At 56.1% G+C, this 21,587-nt stretch overlaps 1 protein-coding gene across 6 annotated transcripts in view; it reads right to left on the bottom strand.

Moving 5' to 3' along the window:
• LRP8 (LDL receptor related protein 8) overlaps window positions 1-21,587 on the bottom strand; it is a 72,910-nt gene that overhangs the window by 39,222 nt on the left and 12,101 nt on the right. The window lies entirely within an intron of this gene.

The raw sequence follows: 21,587 nt of genomic DNA, 5'->3' as shown, positions 1-21,587 counted from the left end.
GACAGGATCCATCCACCAAGGGAATGCCTGTTCCCTTATCCCACCTTTCTCTTCCCCTAAAGTCCAGTTCCACTGTCACAGCCTCCAGGAAGCCTTCCCTGATCACCTACCACAGCTGCGTTAGCCCCTTCTACCAGTTCTCAGTCCCTTACCTGCCTATCCTGGCCCCCCACCCCCGCCCCGACCGGACCAAAGTTGAGGCCTCTTTTTTGTAAGCACCAGAAAGCAAGTGATAATAAATTATAAAGACAAATGATTATTTTGTAGCAAGATGAATGAGTATCTTCTGTTCAGAGTGGCGGAAGGAGAATCTATCAACTGGGCAAGACACCCAAATCGGTCTCTGCCCCTAGGGTGCATCTAGTCTGGAGGGAGAGGCCTCCACACCGGGTTTGAATCCCAAGTCTTCCTCTTTCTATATGCCTGACCTTAAGGTTGTTACTGAGCCTCTGAGCCTCTATTTTCTTATGTATATAATGGGAAGAAGGAAACAAAGGGCTCTGAGGGGGAGTAACAAGAAGTTATAATGTATGACAAACACGCAGCAAAGATCCTGGCACTCAGCAGATGCTTGGTAAGTAGCAGCTATTGCTGTTTTTACGGTTTGAAGTCTTAATTAGAAGCAAAGGAAATGGGGTGTTCATGGTCTCCTGGGGGTGTGTGTAGCAAGCTGAGATCTCACAGCTGGTAACAGAACTGGGACGAGAGCACAGGCTCCAGTATGGTTTGCTCTTCTCCCTGTCCCTCCCTGGCCTGATGCTCCCCCAGCGTCGTACTTGGTCACATTCAGCACAGGACCTGGCTCGGCAGTGGGGGCACTGAACTCAATGGAAACACAGCTACCCAGCCTCTGCTCACACACATTGGGGCGGGACTCCCCTTCCCAGAAGCTCCTTCCCAGTGGCCAGTCTTCAATTAAGTACATCCTCCCATCGGCCCCACAGCCCCCAAGCAGCCTGGCAGGGACTTGGGGACAGACACTGGGTCTCCTGAGTCCATTCCATTTCTGCCTTTCTTTTCAGTGGAATCTTTGCAGATCTTCATTCTAAGGTGAGTTTTTTCTTCCTACTTTCATAGAAGAACACCTTTGTCCGTGCAGAATCCACCCACAGATCAGGAGCCAAAGGCTCAGAGAGGGAAAGAGACCAGCCCAGGAAACAGCAAGGATCAGACCCAGCCTTCCGGAATCCCAGGCGGGGTCCCGAGCAGCCCTCCCTGAGCCCTGCGCCAAGGCATCGTGGTAGGTAGCAGACACCAGTACTGCCTTGAGGTAAGTCATGGCCCATAGCACGGGAAAGGAAGCACAGTTATGGGCCACAGCACCTGGGGCGGTTCCCGACATGGACACAGAGTGTTTTCTCCACCAGAAGCTCAGCATCCAAAAGAGAAACGTACATTCCAGTGTTTTCTTTTTCCTGCTCTAACATTCTTGTGTCCTGTGTGCCAGTCTCTGTGCTAGGTACTTTACCAGGATCCCCTATGACAAAGGGCCATGTGTCCCGCTTGACACATGGGAAAATCCAAGGGTGCTAACTTACATGCCCAAGGTCACGTATGGGAGAAAGCAGGGCCACAATGTGACCTCACAGTCTGCTACCAGTGATCTGGTAGCTGCTGTTCATCCCAGTCACACAAGAGGAAATAGAGGCTCAAAGAGATGAGGGTGGCAGAAGTAGGACTGCAATTCTGCGTGGCAGCTGCCAAAACTGAGTCTCCCTCCACTAAGGCCCTCAGTCGTCTCAGCAATACTGGCCCAAGGAGGTCTCCAGAGAGGCAAGTGCAGAGTGATGAGTCCTAGGAGCCACGGGACAAGGCAGAGCAACCACGGTCCAGGAACGTGCCCACAGTGTGCCGTAGAGTAAGTCTGGGTTTATGACAACTGGTGCTAAGAGTGGATTGTCCTGGGGAAACTGAGGCAGGCAGGCAGCATGCACTTTCAGGTTGGGGACTAGACTGAACCACCTTGATGGGCCCATCTGAAGTGTAACCACATGGAAGAATTTGGAGTCAGAGCTGAGACTGAGTCCCGGCACGGCCACCTCTTCCCTGGGTGACTCTGCGCAAGTTCCTTCCCTCTCTGGGCAAGTGGGGACGGTGGCTTTCCCGTGCTGTGCTATCAGTACAAAAGGCAGAAAGGCTCTCTGGGGAACTTGAGCAAGCATCCCAGTGCCGGGTCATTCAGTGAATTGAGCCCGACAGCCCGTCAAGAGGCTACATCAGCACTGCCAAGTGATGAGGGCCGGGCTGTCTTTCGAGGCTGTCGGAGCAAGCCATGCCAGCCCCACTCTCTTGGCCTTGGCTCCAGCTCCCAGGGTGATTCCCCAGCTGGGCTGGAGGCCGTGGCTCCCTGTTTCCAGGGAGTCATGTCCCTCCATGCCAGTCGCCCCTTGGACAATGCCCACCTCTGTGAGTCCCTGTAATCCACAGCCCAGGGGCAGCGCATAGTCATCCAAGGTCTGCGACATCATAATCTGGTGCCATGGCAACAGATGAGCTGCCACAAAGGATTTGGGATTCCAGAGGGCGGTGGGAGGGGCTGATACCAGGGCAGATTGGGGGGGAGAATGGGAAATCCAGGACAAAGGAAGTGGGAGTTGCTTTTTATAACAAGAACGCTGGTCAAGGAAAGTGTTGGACAGTCCACGGTTAATCAAACTCTGCTCTGCCACTAGTGGGCTGTGTGACCTTATGCAAGTTACATAACTTCTCTGAGCCTCACTTTCTTCATCTGCATTCAGGGGTAATATCCCTGCTTCACCACAAGGGATTATTGTGAGGAGTCGAAGGGCTAAGGATGGTGCCAGTGCATAACCAGAAAAGCATGAAGGGGCAAGTTTGATGTGTGTGAAGTCAGCAGCCCCAGCTGCTGTGTGTGACAGTGGGCCCATCTGTCACACTGGGCCTCCTCATATGGAAATGCAGGTGTGGTGCTGAATGAATCTTAAGCCCCTCTCTGCACCCAGTCTATGATCTTGTGACATTATTGTGATCACTCAGCACCTGCCAGCTTCCCCACCCCAGAGGCGTCCTTCCCCGAGACAATACACATCCTTCACACGGTAGTTCCCCACCCAGGCTCACCCCACAGCCCCAGTGTACACAGGGGCCTCAAAACAAAGATGGGTGGGGCTGCCAGGTGGAACTGCTTGGTGTGGCTCCTCTAGGCAATCACAGTGCTCCGTATGTCGGAGCCCTGGAGACCTCTACACAGCTCTCCCAGTCCATACGCCAGAACCAGGGCAGAGAAGTGGCTGCTCCCAGTGACAGCACATGTCCACAGGAGGGCTGCACCCCAACCGGGGTCCTGACTCCAGGTCCCACCGGGTCTAGGAGTCGGGGAAGGCTTCCTGGAGAAGGGGCGGTTTTCAAGGAAGAGGAGTCAGCCACGCTGGGAGTGGGGAGAGCAGTGAAGGGTGTTCCAGGGTGAAGGATAACAGAGCCTGGGACATGGAGCAGAAGGGCCTTGCAGGGTTGGAGACCTGGGAGCCCCACTAGGCCAGGGGCCAGCTCGCCCCACCCAGCACAAAGCTACTCCTCACCGGCCAGTGCAGGGGCCTGGCTTTTCCTGAGCTCACCCAGAGACTCACCAGCCTCTGCTAAGCACAGGGCTGCTTTTCAGCAGCCAAAAAACTCACGGTTCTAAATTGCTGGGGCTTCTTTCAAGGGTTTCCTAGCAGAGGAAGAGAAAGGCAGAGGGCAGGACAGTGAGCAGGGGGCCATCGACCCAGATGTTTGGGATAAGACACTTACTTTGCCCCTTGGAGATGTATGATGCTTACTGGCTTTCCCAAGGCCCTGAGAAAGCCTACAGTGAAGGTACCAAATTGACTGTTTCCTCCAGCACTTCCCAAACTTGTTTAGCTGAGAAACTTCCTTTTTGGTTGCCATATGCGTTCACTTCCCAAGAAACAGTGGTCCAATGAACCACACCCAAGGAAACACCACTGCAGTGCAAGCCCCTCAGTGTACAGATGAGGCCCAGAGAGGGGAAAGACTGGCCTATGTCACACAGCAGAGCTTGCACCCCATTTTCTGTCCCTGAGCCAACTCCACCAAGCAGTGAAAATAGGAGGAGGCTGCCCTGGCCGGTTTGGCTCAGCGGTTAGAGCGTCAGCCCATGGTCCAGAAAGGACTGGGTTCGGTTCCCGCTAAGGGCATGTACCTTGGTTGCAGTTTGTCCCTGGCCCCTGTTGGGGTTGTGTGGGTGGCAGCCAGTCGATGTGTTTCTCTCACATCGATGTTTCTCTCTCTCTCTCTTCCTCCCTCTCTCCCTCCCACTCTATCTGAGGATAAATGCAAAAAAATGTCCTTGGGTGAGGATAAAAACAAAAATGAAAATAGGAGGAGGTGGTCACAGAGCACCTGGCTCTGAGTGAAGCTGAGAGGACACCCCTGGGAACATCCCAGTCCTCAGAGCAGGGACATGTCCAGAGGAGAGCCCAGGATGGGGAAGGGGAACTAATACCAGGCCACATGGCACAGAGAGATGAGAGAGATGTTGGGGATGTAGGCTCTGTCTGGTCTCGGGTTTCTGCATTAAGGTCGTGGGCCTCAAGGAATATTCTACGAGGGTAGAGACCCATAGGCAAGGTGGATTCCAGCTCAACATTGTTGCTGAACCAGCTGGGGCATGTCCCTTCCCCTCCCGGGTAGGTGAGAGTCTGAGAGGGCAAACACATAAAGCCCTGCCTTGGAGGTCAGTGCAGAGGGGACTCATCTGCTCCAACTTCCTCTCTCAGGCCTGGACCAGACCTGGGTAGCCCAACTCCGGGTGGCCTGGCTCCGGCCCTGCAGCCCAGCCCTAAGACAGCTGGACCACTTGTACCCGAATCGGGGAGATGAAAGGGCTGCTCCCCCATGGTTACCCTTCTGCAGAGCTCGCCAGGCCCTGGCGTTGCCAAGACAACCACTGCCAGTAGAGTGAAGATCCGGGGTGGGGGCAGGGGGCGTGCCAGCCCGCCTCTGGCCTACTAACCTGGCAGGCAGATTTAAATGACAGCCCAGGAAGCTACTATTAAACTGTCACCCCAGTCAACGGACGACAGACCCGGAGTGTTCTCTGGCTTCGGCAACAACACAGCAGGAGTGAGAGGGGGAGGAGCCGGTGGCCCAGAGCAACCTGCACCCCCTCTCAGGAGCCCCCGCCCCGCCCCCGCCTGCTCACCCACTGCCAGCGGTCCTCAGGCTGCAGCGGGCCCTGGCACCTCCGGAGCTGTGGCACAGCACAGGGCCCGGAAAACTTACTCTTTATTTTTAAGCAGAGGAACTCTTTTTCCAAAGTGAAACCCAACAAAAAAGTGAAGCTGCACTACTGGAAGCAGGGTGAGGGGAACCCCATCAGCTGTTTCCCCATTATCCCCCCACCAGGCCCAGCAGGGCGGTGACACCCACTCACAGCCCATCACCAGCAGCTCGGGGTTCACCCAGACACCTCCCGATGTATGATGCTCTAACAACCCTGGGTTTAAAGACCCCATGGGTCTGATACAACATTTAGAACAGCTGCCTTGGGTTTGAGGTCTCACTCCAATAATCCAAGATTCTAAGACTGCGCTCTGACCCGCTCACCCTTGGCCTGTGATGGACTCCAGGACCAGCGCCGCATGAGTCAGACAGGCCATGAGCTGTGGGTGCCCCCACCCCTCATCCCATCCCTAGGAGGGGCTGTGTCTGAGTCTGCACACGGACAGACTCGAGGCTCTTGGCGGTGCCAGAGAGGCAGAGTTCCCACAGTGTCCTGACACCCACGGAGTGTGGTAGGCGGGTCTCAACCTCAGTTTTGTGGGGCCCTGCGGGCCCAGGGCTCAGGCCACCACCGTCCATCGGCAGGTGCCATCTGAGTCCATGTCCCCACCCACCCAGGGAGAAAGACGACACAAGGGTGGGCGTGAAGGGCTGGAGCAGATGAAAGAATGAAGGGTGAGTGTGAGAGGGCCACTCTGGTGAAGGCGTCTTTGCTTTCAAATCAGGCAGTGTCCTCAGCCTGCGTGTCCCCAGGCCCACAACTGTGCTTCCCCATCATTTCCTCATCCCAGTGTTCCACACGGCCTCACACAGGACATCACAGCAGGCGGGTGCTCAGACTACCTGTGGCCCCACACCTCTGACAGACCCCTTCCCACTCCAGGCCTGTTTCCTCACGTGAACAAATCTTTAAGGACCCCGGCCAGCTGACATTGTGAGTCTGCGACTTTAAGACACAGATGAGTTGTGGTTCATGGTGCTCACTGAGGCCCCTCCAGAAAGGTCACCTGGGGCTGCCCACAGCCAAGTCCCTCCTCCAGGCCCCAGCACGTCCCAGCTGTTCTCGGACACGGCCCGACCCCAGCACTGCTGTCACCAGGGGAGGTGCAAGCCCTCGCTGGGGTATGTGGGACTCCCTGTTGCCACGGGGAAGATGAGCGTCTCCGAGGTACAGACGACAAAGGGGTCTTCCTGTCGCAGTGATTTGTGGATGCAGGAGGTATTGAGCCAGTGGGAGCTGTGAGGGGCTGGGGAGAAATGGGGGTGGGGGAGAGGTGGATGGAATTAGCAGGGGTCCCTGGCTGGCGTCTACAAAAAGATCAAGCACCATGGGGTGGGGGTGCTGCTTAGAAGGGCAGGCTGTACACAGAGAGGATACCCATGGCCCTGTCCATCTTTTAGGCTAGGACTGCCCACCCTGGATTTGGGCCACCCACCTGGCATCGGGATTTTAGGTCACAAGGAAACAAGGGGAGGGAAACTCTTGCTATCCTCAGAGTGGAAGCCTCCAGAGGACAGGAGGCAAGGCTGGAAAACCCCCTGCGTCTTCCGGCCAGAGTCCTGCCTGGCTCCCAGCCACACACTGCCCCTCCACTCAGGTGGAGCATTTGCTAGCCCAGCGGGCCTCAGCCTCCTCTGACCATCGGATCTTCCTATCAAACCCCAGGCAGGTCACCTGAGCTGGCGGGGGAGCCTGCCAAGGACCCCCACCTTCCAGGCCCTGCTCTGCCCCGGCAGCCCCCGTGGGAGGAGAGGCAGCTCTTCTGCCTCCGCTTCTGCAGCGGAGGAAAAAGCTCTAGGTCTCAATCCAGCCCGGCTCTGCCCCCAGCACGCTGGGTGACACGGGGCAAGCCTCTCGGGGCTCTGCTGCTTCCCTCAAGTGGGAAACCCAGGGCTCCCCGGGCAGAACGCTGCAGCCTGGAGTGAGCCCGAGAACCCACGCAGGGCAGACACTACCTCAGTCAACAGCCTGGATGGGGTTTGCTGGGGGAGTAGACAGGCCAGTCATTCCTGCCCCACAGCCAGGAGGTGCGAGGGAGTGAATGGTGGGGAGATGGCCCCCGCCTGCTGGGGGAGTCCCTCCCCCCACTCCACAGGTATTCAGGCACTGGCCCTGCAGAGGGTCCACGCAGCTCCCTCTGGCCATGAGGCAGTAGTTTAACATTGCTGGGAAGCAGCCCTGGCTAAGTGGAAAATGCAAATGATTTCACCAATTAGGCTGGACCGAGAAGCGCTTCCGGGAGAAGCCCCACTGGGCCATCCTGGTGATAAATGGACAGTGACACCCTATTATTGGGAAATCCATCTCCTGGGTCTGGGTGAGTCTCTCAGGGACACCCCCTCTGTGCTGGCCCTGGGCTTCTGGCTCAGGAGGCTGGTGTGAGCGCCCCCTCCCCCACGCCCTAGTCCCTGGCTGGCCAGCCAGGGAGCCTCGGCCCACGTGTGCCCAGCAGGATGCCCGAAGGTTAGGGCGTCACTCTGTGAAGCTGCTCAGGCCTGTGCTAGGGAGGCTGCTGGTTTTTATTCGGAGAAAGGTAAGATTATTTCTCTGTGAATGGGATTAGCACTGGGTTCTCCCACCCCTGACCTGGGGCCCCAGCGACACTGTGTGACCTTGTGTAAGTCCTCTGTCTTCTCTGTGCCTTGCTCTCTTCCTCCATGACATAACTGGATTGGACAAGATGATCTCTACGTTCATTTCCTTTTGAAGCATGGTATCACCTTGCACAGGGGCCAGGGTGAGGGAGGAGACCAAGGCTCGGTCCCCAGGCCCTCCAAATTCACTCCTGTGCTCCAGGTGGGGCTGTAAGTCCTGAGTCAGTAGCCACTGCCCTGCTGAAGGCCTCTCACAATCCGGAAGCCATCTTTCTTTATTCCGCTGGGTTCCCATCTCCCCTAGAATGAGGGCAAGTGTCTCAGCAGATACCAAAGAACACGTTAAGTGCCCTGCTACCTGTCCCTGTCTGGCCCATCCCTGCTACCACCGTGTCCCATATCCACTCAGTGGTCATGGCTTTCCCACCAGTGCCTTCACTGTGCAGTTCCACCAGGCAGGAGATTCTTCCATCTCCCCTGGGAAACTCTCCCCACTCCTCCAGGCCAGCTCAAGCGTCAGTTGTCGATGGTGTCTGACAATGCCCCACCTCCAAGGCCAAAAGGAGTGGAGACCTGCCCCTAGCCTGTGGAGGCTCAGAGCATCAAGCGAAGAACATTAGCCAGCTCAGTTCTCCACGAGATGCTTATTCTGTCGCCACAGCTGCAGCAGGTCAGACCTGGGCAGTGCCTGCCGCAAGCCCTTCCAGACTGTGCGCACCCTGGCTGTCAGCGCCGAGGTGAAGATCTAGAAGCCTGCTGGACAGCACTCATCTCCCTGTTGACAGCCTGAGGAGGCCCCGGGAGCCACCCACCAGAGTGGAGGGGGCTCATAAGTCATCCCAACAGCTCAGCCAGCTGGGGACACTCAGCTCAGCTACCATCACAAAGCCAGCCTCAGGAGATGCAAACCTACCCCTCTCACTGTAGCTGGGCTCTGGACTGCGGGAATGCCCTTCATAGGGCTCCCTGAGGGGGGGGGGGTCCACAAACCTAGGCTAGAATTGGGGGAATGTGAAGGAGTCTCTGAATGGCATGGGCCTTGGAATCCTGGGCTCTACTCCAGGCTGCCCATGACCTCTGGAGTGATCTCGGACAAGTCCCTTAACCTCCCTGTGCCTCAGTCTCCTCATCTAGACCTGGGAGGTTTTCCATGTGCACCACTCAAGTCTACCCAGGTTGACAGTGGAAGGGACAGAGGGCGGGCACTCCAGGTGTGTGGGCAGGGCTCAGTGCTGCAAGCCTGCGTGGTCGGCACCTGCTTCTAGGAGGGACAGCAGGTGTGCTACTGGGTGATGACATCAGAGCACGTGAGTGGCTCAGGGTAGGTGCCCATGGAGATGGGAAGGGCGCTGACAATAGGGCCACAGAGAAGCAGCGGCTCAGAGGTGGGGAACCATGGGGGTGTTAGGGGGACGGAGAGACTGGTTACAAACTCAGCAGGGCCCAAAGGAATTCTGCAGAACTGGGATCTCGAGTGCAGGCACTCTAACAGGTTAGAGACCCCAGACCCCAGACCCCAGCAGCTCTGTGAGGTGGGGGCATCACCCTTTTTGAGATACGAAGAGGCAAAGCCTTTGATAGGCAATGGACTGTCCCAAAGTGACAGAGCTCAAGGGAGAACCAGAACCCAGGTCATCTTATCCTTAATGCTCTACAAGAAAAATGAGAACGTGTGAGGCGGACCTTCCCTTACAGCCAAGCGGAAGAGCCGAGAATTCAGATATAACAGCCACAACCCAGAACCTGATAAGATGGTCCTGGTTAAATCAAGGTGGTGAGGTCATTGCGTGATCTCAGACAGCCATCTCCCCTCTCTAGACCTCAGTGCCCCCGGCCTGAAAGTAAGGATGCTGAACCCAGGGGTCCCCAAACCCTCACCAGCACCTCCCCTCTCTGTGAGTGAGGGCTGCTGAGGGGGTGGGGCAGAGCTGGCAGCCTTTAAGTTGAACCTCAAAGAAGGGGTGACTCTGGCTGGCAGCAGTAGGGGCTGGGGAAGCCCGCCTGAAGAAAGCTTGTTTGATCCAGAAGAAGGTAGACTCAAAAAACAGGTGGAGAAGGTGGTTTCTATTTTGGCTTCTTCGTGCATTTGGAAGGAAATGGGATCTCTTCTCTAAAGTCCTTTAACATCCCAAGGGTTGGTTCCAGCAGGAAAGTATATGTGTGGGTCACACCCCTGACAGGTAGCAGATTCCTCGGAGGGTGACCCCAGGACCCCTGGGTTCCCTCATCACACTGACCACCTCGGGCTCCTTAGATCAGGGTCAACTCAGGCGGCCTGAAGCTGTGTGACTCAGGGTCCTGGCATCACCAGTGTGACTACAGGTGTTAACCTCTCAGAGCCTCAGTTTCCTCATCTATAAAATGGGACTAACAACCAACCAATAACTGCACCCCCAGGAGTGAGAATTACAGGATGTTACAGATGTTGAAATTAGATGGTGAACCGGAGAGCACGCAAAGACAGCAGAGCTCTTGTCAATGATCTGACTTACTTTTTACCATCGCCCCTCTGGCTTTCCTTCCGGGACTCTGAGGAGAGCGGGTTGCCTTCTAGCTGGAATGGGAGCGGGCTGGGTGCAAGTGGACACGGGACTGGGTTCAGATGGGAGAAGCTCCTAGGTCCCCTGAGGTGCTGGGGCATGGTCAGTGCAGATGGGGCACTGTGGGGGGAGACACAGAGGGTGCCAGCAGGGGCTGCAGGCAGAACACACCCGGGAGTCAGGCCCTGGAGGCCAGCTGGTCCAACTCTTACATTTCATAAATGGGAGAAAACTGAGGCTTGAGAAGCCTGGGCTGGCCTGGGGCCACACTCCCAAGGCAGCCTCAGCGAAGCAGTCACACCCCCTCCCAGGACCTAGTCACGGGGCAGAACTGCAGCTTAACAGCATCACGGAGTCATAAAACAGCTATAGAGCCACAGAACAGAATCTCTAATTCCAAAAGAGATCTTGGAATCTTAAAACACACGATTTAAATGCACTTAAACCTAAAAGTCCCAATGTTAGGACCGTGGATTCATAGGATCTTTCCAACTTTGAAATCACAGACAGAAGACAGAACCCTAGAAGCTTCGCGTCACAGACGCTAATCCAGGCGCCTGGAGTGCAAAGGCCTGCTCCTGCCTCCCACCAGTGCAGGAATCCTGTTCCCACCGCTGACATATGGCCATTCTGCCTTCTTGAATGCTCTCAGCGACAGGGGACTCAGTCAGCTGTGCTGGCTGGAGGCTGGACACGTTCCTTCCTCCTGTACAGGGAGGGAAATAAGTTCTCAACAGGAGATCCCCACTTCGTACAAATGGATTTTTCACCCCTCCTTGTTCTTTGGCTCTGATCGGAAAGATTCCTAGGGAAGTGGAGAGGAGCCAAGAGCTGCCACAAAATGACTTTAACCAGCAGACAGGCTGGTAATGGTTTGCGGTGGGAAAAGGATGGAGAAGGGCGATTAATTCCAACTTGCTATGCGATAAAGGAAATTAAAGCATAATACTGAGAAGGCAGCAGTTTTATTAACCTGTGTGGAATACCAATTACTACAGGCTTCTCAAAATTGCTAGAAATAAAGAGAAAATGAAGAAAGGGGCTGTGATTGTGGCCCCGGGCTCATCTGGATGAGGTTGTTTGTTTGCCCTGGCCTGGCACCCTGATGGTGGGAATGAGGGAACACTCCCTGTTCCTGGGAGCTGTCTGCACAAGGCAGGAGGAAAAGCAGGCCCACGCACTGCCATCGGGCTGCTTGGCCAGTGCTCAGACAGAGGAGGTCCCCAGGCCCTCTTCAGGGAGAGCTCAGTGTAGGGGCCATGGGGCCTCCTCCTGCCCGGCTCACACCCTTAAGTCCTGGGTCCTGAGAGGGAATCTGGGAGGGCGAAGCTTCTGATGACCCCTCTTCTAACTGGAAAGTCTCAGGTCTCTGCTGCTGGAAGAATCAAGTAGGGGCCTACTGTGTGCCAGGTGCCCTATTAGGTGCTAGCAAGCCCTGTAGTTTGGTAAGACCTTCAGAGGTGGCCATATCCTGCAGGGCTGGGGCTCAGGGCTCTGGCAGAGACCACCCACCCAGGAAGCAGGCAGCATGGACAGAGTTCATGGCTGCAGGCCACAGCTCAGTGCCTCCGACCAGGGGCCTAGCAGGATGGCTAAGAGGCTCAGGACCAGCACTGGGCAAAAGGAGACAGGCATGGCTGTGGGAGGTAAGCAGAGAGAGGGAGGGGGCAGGTGCCCACAGGTCCACTCTTGGTGTGGGCCCGAGCCCATGAGAGCTGTGTGGGGGCACAGAGGGGAAGTGAAGCTGGAAGGTAGCCACTGCCCACTTCTGGGTGAATGATGAGCCTGTCCAAGGTCAAGCCCATGTGAGGCTGGGAGGCCAGGGTGTCTGGTGAGCACATCTTCCTCATTCTGTGGGAGTTGGGAGTGGAGGACTCCCTCCCCGATTCCACTGGAAGGCCTTCACTGACCCCAGGTGGGATCCGAGGCCTCTCCTGACTGCAGCCTCATCACCCTGTGTTGCTGTCATGCACCTCCCTTTCCCTACCAGACTAGCAGCTCATCGGACACAGGATGAGGACTGCATGGTGGGCTCCAAGGGAATGCTTGAAAAGAGTGTGCTGAATAAATGAATGAATGAATGAATGAATGAATGAATGCAACCTTGAGGCTTGGCTCTTTTCTATCTATGTAGAATTTACAGCCTAAGATACTAATTATATTCACCATCCTGCATTCTATATACATATTAAAAACAATAATCATAAAACTTGCTTTAGAAATACTTGATTCATGCATAATGACCTGGGGCTTCAGGGGATCCCAAGTCCTCGACAGTTGTTGGTTGACATTCCCACACCCTTCCCTCCAGGTATAGGTACCACCTCTGCGTCTTTCTCCCTTTCCCAGAACACAACAGTGCAGTGTCAAGGAGAACAGAGCTGGGGGTCGGCTGGTTCCAGCCGTGTCCCTGAGCTGCTGTGTGGCCCTGAGCAAGCTATTCACCTGTTAGATAAGGGTTGGGTCCCCCTACTCTCTGAGCCCCATTCTTCCTCCAGTTCATCGCCACGAGCCACATGTGGGAGACTGGAGCTGGAGGACGGTGCCCACACCCAGACAGATGGTTCTGTGAAAGGTTCGCAGTCTGCAAGGGTGGGGAGGGCACCAGACTGGCTGGGAGCCCACATCCTGGCCTGTTCCTCAAGGAGACATGTGGCCCTGATCACAGTGTGGTGGCCAGGCCCTCATCTGCCCACTGCATCTTGCGGTTTACAAAGCCCTTTGTATATGCCTCCTCATCTAGGTCTTACAACCACCCCGCGAGGCTCAGGAAGGGGCAGGATGGGCTCGGCACCATTCATCCGCCCAATGTTCAGCCTTGACACCACAACCCTGGGCCAGGCCAGCGGCCTGCTGTCTCCTCCACAAAATGGGAAGGACCTGCAGCACAAGTCCTGACTTTGTCCTCTAAGCAACCCTGAGAAAGGGGGGGGGGGGGTGATACCCTCTCAAGAACCTCTCTGAGCTGCTGTGAGAATCCACCAGCAAAAGGGTGACAAAGGCACAAAGCGCTGGCCAGGGCAATGGCCCACTGGCGCAGAAAGAGCACTGCACAGGGAGCCCCAGTCTGGGCTGAGCTCCAGTCCTGGCCCCTTCACACCCTGGCCTGTGCTTGGGAGGGCCTGGGTTTCCCCATCTGTCAAACAGGGGGCTAGAGTCCTGCCCTGCCTGCCCCTTGCAGGCCAGCGTGCACCTGCTAAATGTATCCCTGCCCCACTGCCAGTGGTTTGTGACCACCACCTCAGCCAGGAGGGGACAAGAGGCTGCCCCTTCTCCAGCCCAGCCTGATTCACTGCACCAAAAAGCCAGGCCTGGCACAGAAGCATGCTCAGACAGACGTGCAGGCCCTCAGGTCCATGCACACAGCACCCGTATGTACAGATGGGCACACACATTTGCACACTCAGACATGCGCCACATTCCGAACATACTCAGACACACATGCCACGCTGTGCACATATCGCAGCACACAGACCGCACACCCACACATGCACAGGTGGCTTCATATGATGCTCACACACTACAGACAAATAATCATAGATTTTCCTGCCTTTCCTGTGACAACCATATGGTGGGATTCTCCCAGAGGGCTACCATTTAATGCTCTAATTAATTTAAAAAATATTCTAGGAATACTGAGCATGAGTTTATTCTAAATGTCCCAGGCATGGCCCAGCCTGAGGCCACGGATGGAAGCAGGTCCTAGGGGAAGGAGGAGGGAGGCCAGGAAGGGAGAGCAGCTTCCACTGCACCCAGGAGAGGCTGAGAGCTCACCTGGAGGGTTGATGCCCAGCCTAGCAGGGAAGGCTGGATTCAAGATATGGGTCTGATCCTGGTTCCAAGAATGCTCCACGACCTCAGACAGGGAGAGGCCCCTTCGCGGCATCCCTGGCAGGGCCGTCTGGCCCAGCCTGCACATCTCAGCAGACAGGGAGCTCAGTCCCTGCGAGGCCATCAGGGCTCCTGTCAGACTGCACTGCAGTTCTGGGCTCACGTCCAGACCTAAACTTGCCCTTCATGAGCCCTACTGTGTGACTCCAAGGCACTGAGAGTGGAAACAAAGCACAGAGCCACGGCAGTCTGCTGTGTGAGATGGATGAGTTGGAAAGATGATGGGCTGGTTCAGAGGGACTTGCAATGCTCCCTGTCCTCCTTACACACTTCCAGTGACCGGGAGCTCACTGCATCTCCAGGCAGCCTGCTCTGATTGGACCAAGGTCCATCCTCGCCCAGGTCTCCGGGCGAGCCCTGGCTCATTCCCTGGGCCATGAGGGCACAGTGGTTCAGGTTGGCAGCACTTGCCCTCCAGGCCTTGCCTCTACCTTCTCCAGGGGTACATTCTTTGCTGCTGAGTGTTTGAGAAAATGCAGCAATACATTTACCGCCTCACTTATGAGTAATTTGGTGTTGGGAGCTCTGCATAAGCAGAGGGCTGAATTAACGAGGCTTAATTAACATTAATGTTGTGACAGATCTCAACTGGAGTTGGGAAATCCCCCATCCTTGCAGCCCAGGCCCTAGCCTACCGCTTCCCTGCTCACATGGGAGGTGAGAGGCCCAGGGAGGCCTCCAGAGCTGCTGGCAGACGTGACCACAGGGGCTGCCTCTCTCCCAGGATTAGGAGGGACTGGGGACCTGGGGGGTTGGAGGCTTGCTTGCAGGAGATCAGCACAGGAAGCCAGGAGCTTCTGCGACTTCATTTCCAAAGGAGCTTTCAGGCTGAGCTCTTCGTGCCTGCCTGGTGCGGTTCAAACACACGGGCCTCAGGGTCTGAGAGCCCACAGTTCAAATCTGCCACTCGTGCTGAGGGACCCTGCGGGAGTCACCCCACCTCTCTGTGCCTCACCATCCCCATCAGCAAGAGGACAGAACAAATCCCCCTCTGTGAGGGGGGGATTCGTGGGGTCGTGTGTGAAGGATGCATGAGGCCATGTGTGGAGGGCACAGGTGCTCTGAGACTGGCATATTCCCTCCCCGCATCGTTCGCATCGGAGCCAACGGTGATATTACTGTCCCTGTGCTCATCATCTCATTCACTCCTCCCAGGATCACCTCAGGGCAGGGACTGTCATAACCACTGTACTGATGGGGAAGCCAAGGCACTGAGGGTGGAGATATGCCCAAGGCCACACAGAGTCTGCAGGGGTAAGGGGAACACAGCCCCCCTACATCCACTGGAGAGCCTCTGGAAGGATCCACAGCACCAAGGGGAGGGCTCTACGTGGAGTCCAGCTGTGAATGATGGAAGAAGGAGAGAAGTGTGCTTTTGGCAATGGGCATCCCACCAGAGAGGTCCAGGTACCTGTTTTTCAACCACTGGGATTTCATTACGCTGCCCCATGAATGCCCAGCCTGTCATAAATGCGGTGGAAGGTGCTCCCCTGCTCTCAAGATTCATATCACCTCTTACTCTCCTCAGCTTTCTCCAGGGCGCCCAGCCCAGCCCTGGCATGGGGCAGGCACACCATCATTTATCATTAATGATTGCCGTTATTAATATTAATGAGGAAGACACCTCTGATGCCTAGCCTAGCCACTTTAAGCAGCAGCAGCAGGAAGAAGGCCCAGCTACCACGCACCCATGCAACATGCCAGGCCCCAGCCATCACCCTGCACACATCGTGGGTCACAAACAGGACAGGCTGTGTTAAGGTCTTTGGGCTCCACTAGGAGCACCCTAATGCCCTGGTCTCCAGGGGGCAGGAGGGGCTCTGGAACCTAGGTCCCTATGTCTCACCTGAGGGACTGCCCAGTTGGAGTCTTGGTGTCAAGGATCTACTTGGGAACAGTGTGGGGAAGCCAGAGGGGGTATGGGCTGGGGCAGATCTATCTCCAGAGTGCGATAGCTTTTCAGCCCTGCAAAGCCCCATGAACCTCCAAGCGCTGCCACAATGCCCTGTTCCAGGACGCGTTCCTGGCCCCCTCTGCCAACCCCCCATCCTACCAACCCCCCACCTCTTGACACTAGCCACATGACCTTGAGGATGCCACTCATTACCTCTACCTCATTTCTCTCCTCTATAAGATGGGGGACAAAAACAGTACCTATCTTATGGGGCTGATGTAAGGATCAAATGAGAAGTCTCTATCCCAGGAGGTGTGCAAGCCAGGGGTCCATCTATTCATTCAGTAAGTATTCATTGGCCCCTCTGTGCTGAGTTCTGTGGTGGGCACTGGGGTGTTGGGAAAGAGCATGAGACCCAACCCTGCCTGGAGAAACCCACACTCTAAAAAGGCAAGAGATGCTGTAGGTGCCAAACAGACCCCGGGTCAGGCCTGCCCACCCCTGTAAATGTGGCAGAGCCTGGAGAGAAAGGAAGAGGCACTTTGCCATGAAGGAAGCTTGGGAAGCACCCAGGGAGCTCAAAGAGGAGCTGAGCTCTGGCCCAGCAGACATGAGGCTGGGTTCTACCCTGCTCTGAGTGTCCCATGGCCCCCGATCCCAAGGGCCTCCTGGTGTCTCCCAGCACCTGTGCTCTCCCTGCCCTGGTCCACCTTGACCACAGATCAGTGCCAGGCCCCCAAACCCCTGCCTACCCCGATACCCAGTGAGGGATGGGTAGGAGGTGTCCTTGCAGGGAGGGGGTTGCTGGCAGCAGGGTGTGGAAGAGGGAGGGGCAGCTGTCTCTGCAAGGGCACAGCCAGTCCCAGGCAGGTGGTGGGCTCACCCCTTGCACTTTCCTGCCCCACAGCATCCATGACCCCCCCAACCATGGTTCCCGGGGAGCAGGCTCCAAGGAGGCCTAGCAGCCAGACCACCAGCTGCTGCCCCCTCCCCATACAAACCCTGGTCACAAAGCACCCTCCCCCCAACTCTGCCCGCCTGCGGTGACAGCCTCTTGGCACCAGCTCTCCCCTACCCTCCATCTGTCAGGAATCGGTGCAGACAGACTGTGAGAACCACAGAGCAAGTAGCGGCTCTACTTGGACCCCTCCCCCGCCTCCCCAGCGCTCTCTCCCCACCCCATGTTCCCTCTCTGCCCCCACCCCTGTGTCTCCTTTCCCTTCTGCCTACCTGCATCTTTCCTGCTCATGAAGTCATTGACAAAGTGGGAGTGGGGAGAGGAAGAGGACCAGCCAGCCAGTGACCCCCCACTTACTTGTAACCTCCACATACCATGGCCACAGCAAGCCACCCATCTGTCTTCATCTCTTACCTCTCCCTGCCCGTTAAGGGGTCAGAATCCTGACTGTGGGTTCAGTGTCCCCACCTATACAACTGAGCAATACCTCCTGCCGGGCCCACCTCTGAAGGGCTTTTAAGAGCCCGGAGGCGATATGTGAAAAGGGCTTCGTGAGTCACAGAGCCCTGTGCAGGCAAATGTTTGGTGTCCCCGGCTTCTTCCTATTTAATGTGGGAATGAAAACCCAGTCTGGCCCTGGCCGGTTTGGCTCAGCGGTTGGAGCATCCACCTGCGGTCCGGAGAGACCCGGGTTCGGTTCCCACTAAGGGCATATACCTCGGTTGCAGTTTGTCCCCGGCCCTGGTTGGTCGTGCGGGTGGCAGCCACTCGATGTGTCCCTTTCACATCGATGTTTCCCTCTCTCTCTCTTCCTCCCTCTCCCTCCCACTCTATCTGTACAAAAAAAAAAAAAAGAAAACCCAGTCTGCCCTCCTCCTGGACGTGGAGAGGTCAGAATGGTACAAGTACACACAGGAAAATGTCTTGAAGGATAGAAACGGCAGCAGGAACGCACGGCAGGGCCATCAAGGTGATGATTCTCACCATATAAGGTGAGGTGCGCAGGCAGAGCTGGGGAAGCTGAGGCCCAGCGAGCCGTCACACAGCTGTGCTTGAGGCAGGACGGGGACAATGGCCAGGCCTCCTGGGCCTGCCCACGCCAGCTCCCCAAATAGGATGCCCAGCCCTGGCTCCTCCAGACCTTCCAGTAGGCTCTATTTCTCCATGAATCCCTCCAAAACCAAGGAAGAAATCAGTTCTTTACTTTTTTCTTAAGCGATCCCTGGTCAACTGGCATCAGAATCCACAAATAATGGGGAAGCCCTGCTACAGACCTGGGGGAGCAGTGACCTGAGTTCATGTGGTACAGGTAGACTGCCTATAATGTCCCGTTTGACATGGGACTTTTAGCTTAGAAACCGGGACAGTTCTGAGTACACCAGGACGAGTTGGTCACCCTATGTGAAAATAGGCACTTCATAACGCCAAAGTGCTGGGCAAAAGCAGTGGTGAGCATTTCACAGAAAAGAGACTAAAAGTGCTCACTCCCTACCCCTGTGCAGCTTGGCCCAAGGCCCCAGAGGCCAGATGGAGAGGAAGTGCTGGCCCAGCTGCAGTCTTGGGGTCCTGTGGGGCCAGGTCTCACCCCAGCCACAGCACAGTGCCCAAGGAAAGAGGGAGGGGTCTTGGGTTCTCAGCCCTTTCACAGCCAAGGAAGCTTGAGGTTCAGAAAAGAGAAACTAGTTGCCCAAAGTCACACACTGAGTTAGGTGTCCACCGTTCAGAAGATAGGGTCTGCTTTCCCACCTACAGATCCTCCCAGGTCCTGGCAGGGGACTGGCGCCAAACAGGCCTTCAGTGAATGGTGGGGCTCGGACTCAAAGAGCCCCAGTGCACACCAGACGCTCCCGAGGTGGATCTCACAGAAACACCGTGTCCGGGCACATACAGCATGAGGTGCAGAAACAGCACAGGGTGGGTGAGAAGGGTCATGGACATATGCAAAGCTAGAGAGAACCCATCCCCTCCTCCCGCTCCCCCCCTTCACAGGCCCTGGCCAGGATTCCCTGAGGCCCGTGGTCTGGTGTGAACCCCAGACTCTCAAGTAGGCCATCTGGGTGCAGAGTGGCAAGGAAATGGAGGGAAACACAGGGTCAAAGCCCAGAGGATGCCCAGTCTCATCTGCGGGGGAAGGTTCCTGAACATGGTGACTCGAGGTAAATAGGGTCAGACAAGCAGAGGAAGGGCCTTCAGGAAAAAGGTGATGCTTCTGTGATATCTATCCTCATTTGAGGTAAGGCTGGAGCAAGAATTGTGATGTTCAGTGGCAAGTGGATGGTGAGGTCTGGGGCTAGAGAGATGCCACGGGCATATTAGGACTTGAATGGCCCTGCATGTCAGTCAAGCTGACTTGATCCTATGAGTGGTGGACATCACTGTAGGATGCTGAGCTGGGGCAGGACAAAACCGTCATGGTTAAGAGCACTCGGCTGCAGAGTGGAGCTCGGTCAGGGCTGCCCCAGAGGGCTAGGAAGGCTGCAGCAGGATGGGAAAAGGGCTTGGCCTGGAAGGTGGCAGGGAGGAATCTCAGGACTTGGTGGCTATTATAGGTGAGGGATAGTGAGGCTGTGACAACTGCCAGGTTCCTGCCCAAGGCCCAGGTGATGTCCATGCTGTGGACTGGTACCAGAGACAGAAGAGGTCCATGCTCAGACCCCCAGTACCTGTGTGCAGGTCATGATAGGATCTGGGCACTGCCACCCCACTGACCAGGAGACCAAGCTGTCTTTACCTCAAGACACGGCACACTGTCTTCACCCTCCGCTTCCCTGGGAGGTGGGTCACAGGAGGCAGCCAGTGTTTACAGAGCCTGACAGTGTGTAGCTCACCAGTGTGTAGCCCTCACCTGAGAGGATGGGCCTTACCTGAGGCCACATGGCATGTCAGCTGTCACAGGCTGGGGAGGGACCCTAAGCAGGCTTGGGGTGAAGGATGGGGTAGTCTCTGTGAGCAGAGGCCCCAGAAACAGAAATGGGACCAGAGGGGGATACAAGAGTCACAGGAAGCAGATCTGGGATTGAAAGGAAGACAGATTTTCTAACAGGAAGAGCTGTCCAGGGACAGAAGAGTCTATCTGGTCAGTTAGTGAGTTCCCTGTCCCTGGAGGTATTCAAGTAGAAGTTGGAAATCCCTGCACACCGCTCGCTGGGGCTGCTGAGGGAATTCCTGCATTGGGATGCGTGTGGGGAGGCTGCTCTGGCCAAATGAAGACTCCGCTTCAGCCACAGTTCACTCATTCATTCACTCAGCACACGTTCACCAAGGCCTGCTCTGCCAGGCTGGGGACAATGGGCAGAACCAAACAAGCCTCTTCTCTCAACTTTCCCCTCCCCCACTCAGGGGGCAAAGCTGGAGCAGGGCAGGGGACAGAGGACAGAGGCACTGGCTGCCCACACTCCACGGCACAGATCTGTATCCTCCCCTCTGAAGAACGAACACAGGGCCAAGGGCTGGGCTGGGTCAGGCACAATGCAACCTCCTCCTGCACCCCACCCCTTCCAGAGGTCCCTGAGGCTCTGGGCTCATTTCCTAATGAGGCTCCTGGAAGGACTCTTCCTAATTAAACTAGGACAGTAAATTATGGCCTGGGGCCGCAGGGAAGAAGGGGAGACAAAGGAGCCTTTGGGGAGGCCCTAGCCCCTCCCATTCTACCCAGCAGTGAAGAAGCATGGCATGGGAGGGAATTCCTAAAGTGCAGACAGGAAATGAAGGTTCACAGAAGGTCAAATAAGCTTAGCTAACCTTGACTTGAACACTGATCATGGACCAGGCACTGCTCTGACTGCTTTTTATAGATTAACGCACATAATCCTCCAGCCACCTTGAGGGTTAGGTATTGATGGCTCCAGTTTACAGATGAGGCGAAAGTTCAGAGAGGTGAAGCAATTTGCCCTGGGTCCCACAGCTAGGAAATAGTGAAGTATGGATTGGACCCCAGGCAGCCTGGTTAGAGGCCTGGCTGCTATCTGTCGCAGGGAGGCCTCCCATGGATGAGGTGACCCAGGCAGGAGCAGTCAGAGGCAGAGGACCTGAAGGGCAGGGTCTTTGCTCCCACCTGGCTGCACAGCACACAGAGGTTTGGAGTCAGGCCTGGACCAGGGGCAGGGAATCTGAATTTCAAAAGCTGTCCAAAGTGACTCAAACTCCTGATTCAATCCTAACTCCTTCCCAGTACAGGTGAGGAGCCTGAAGACCAGAGAGGGGCGGAGACTTGCTTAGGTCACTCAGCAAGTCAGTGACAAGGTGAGGCTACAGGGGTCCTGGTGGGGCTGAGAGCCAAGGGTGTGGAGGGAGTGGCAACAGGGTTCAGTTAACCCACATACATAAGGGAGGAGGACTCAGCCCAGAATCTGCAGGTATGGAAGGGGCCAAAAACCATGGAGAGAGAGGGTGAGGGGTCTAGGAGAGGAGGGGGCACAGGGAACAGGGGCTGTAACCGTAGGCTGGCAGACCCCTGCGCCCTGGT

This window comes from Molossus molossus, unplaced genomic scaffold, assembly GCF_014108415.1.
Source record: "Molossus molossus isolate mMolMol1 unplaced genomic scaffold, mMolMol1.p scaffold_m16_p_12, whole genome shotgun sequence".
Classification (NCBI taxonomy): Eukaryota; Metazoa; Chordata; class Mammalia; order Chiroptera; family Molossidae; genus Molossus; species Molossus molossus.
This window is presented reverse-complemented; position numbering and strand designations above follow the sequence as displayed.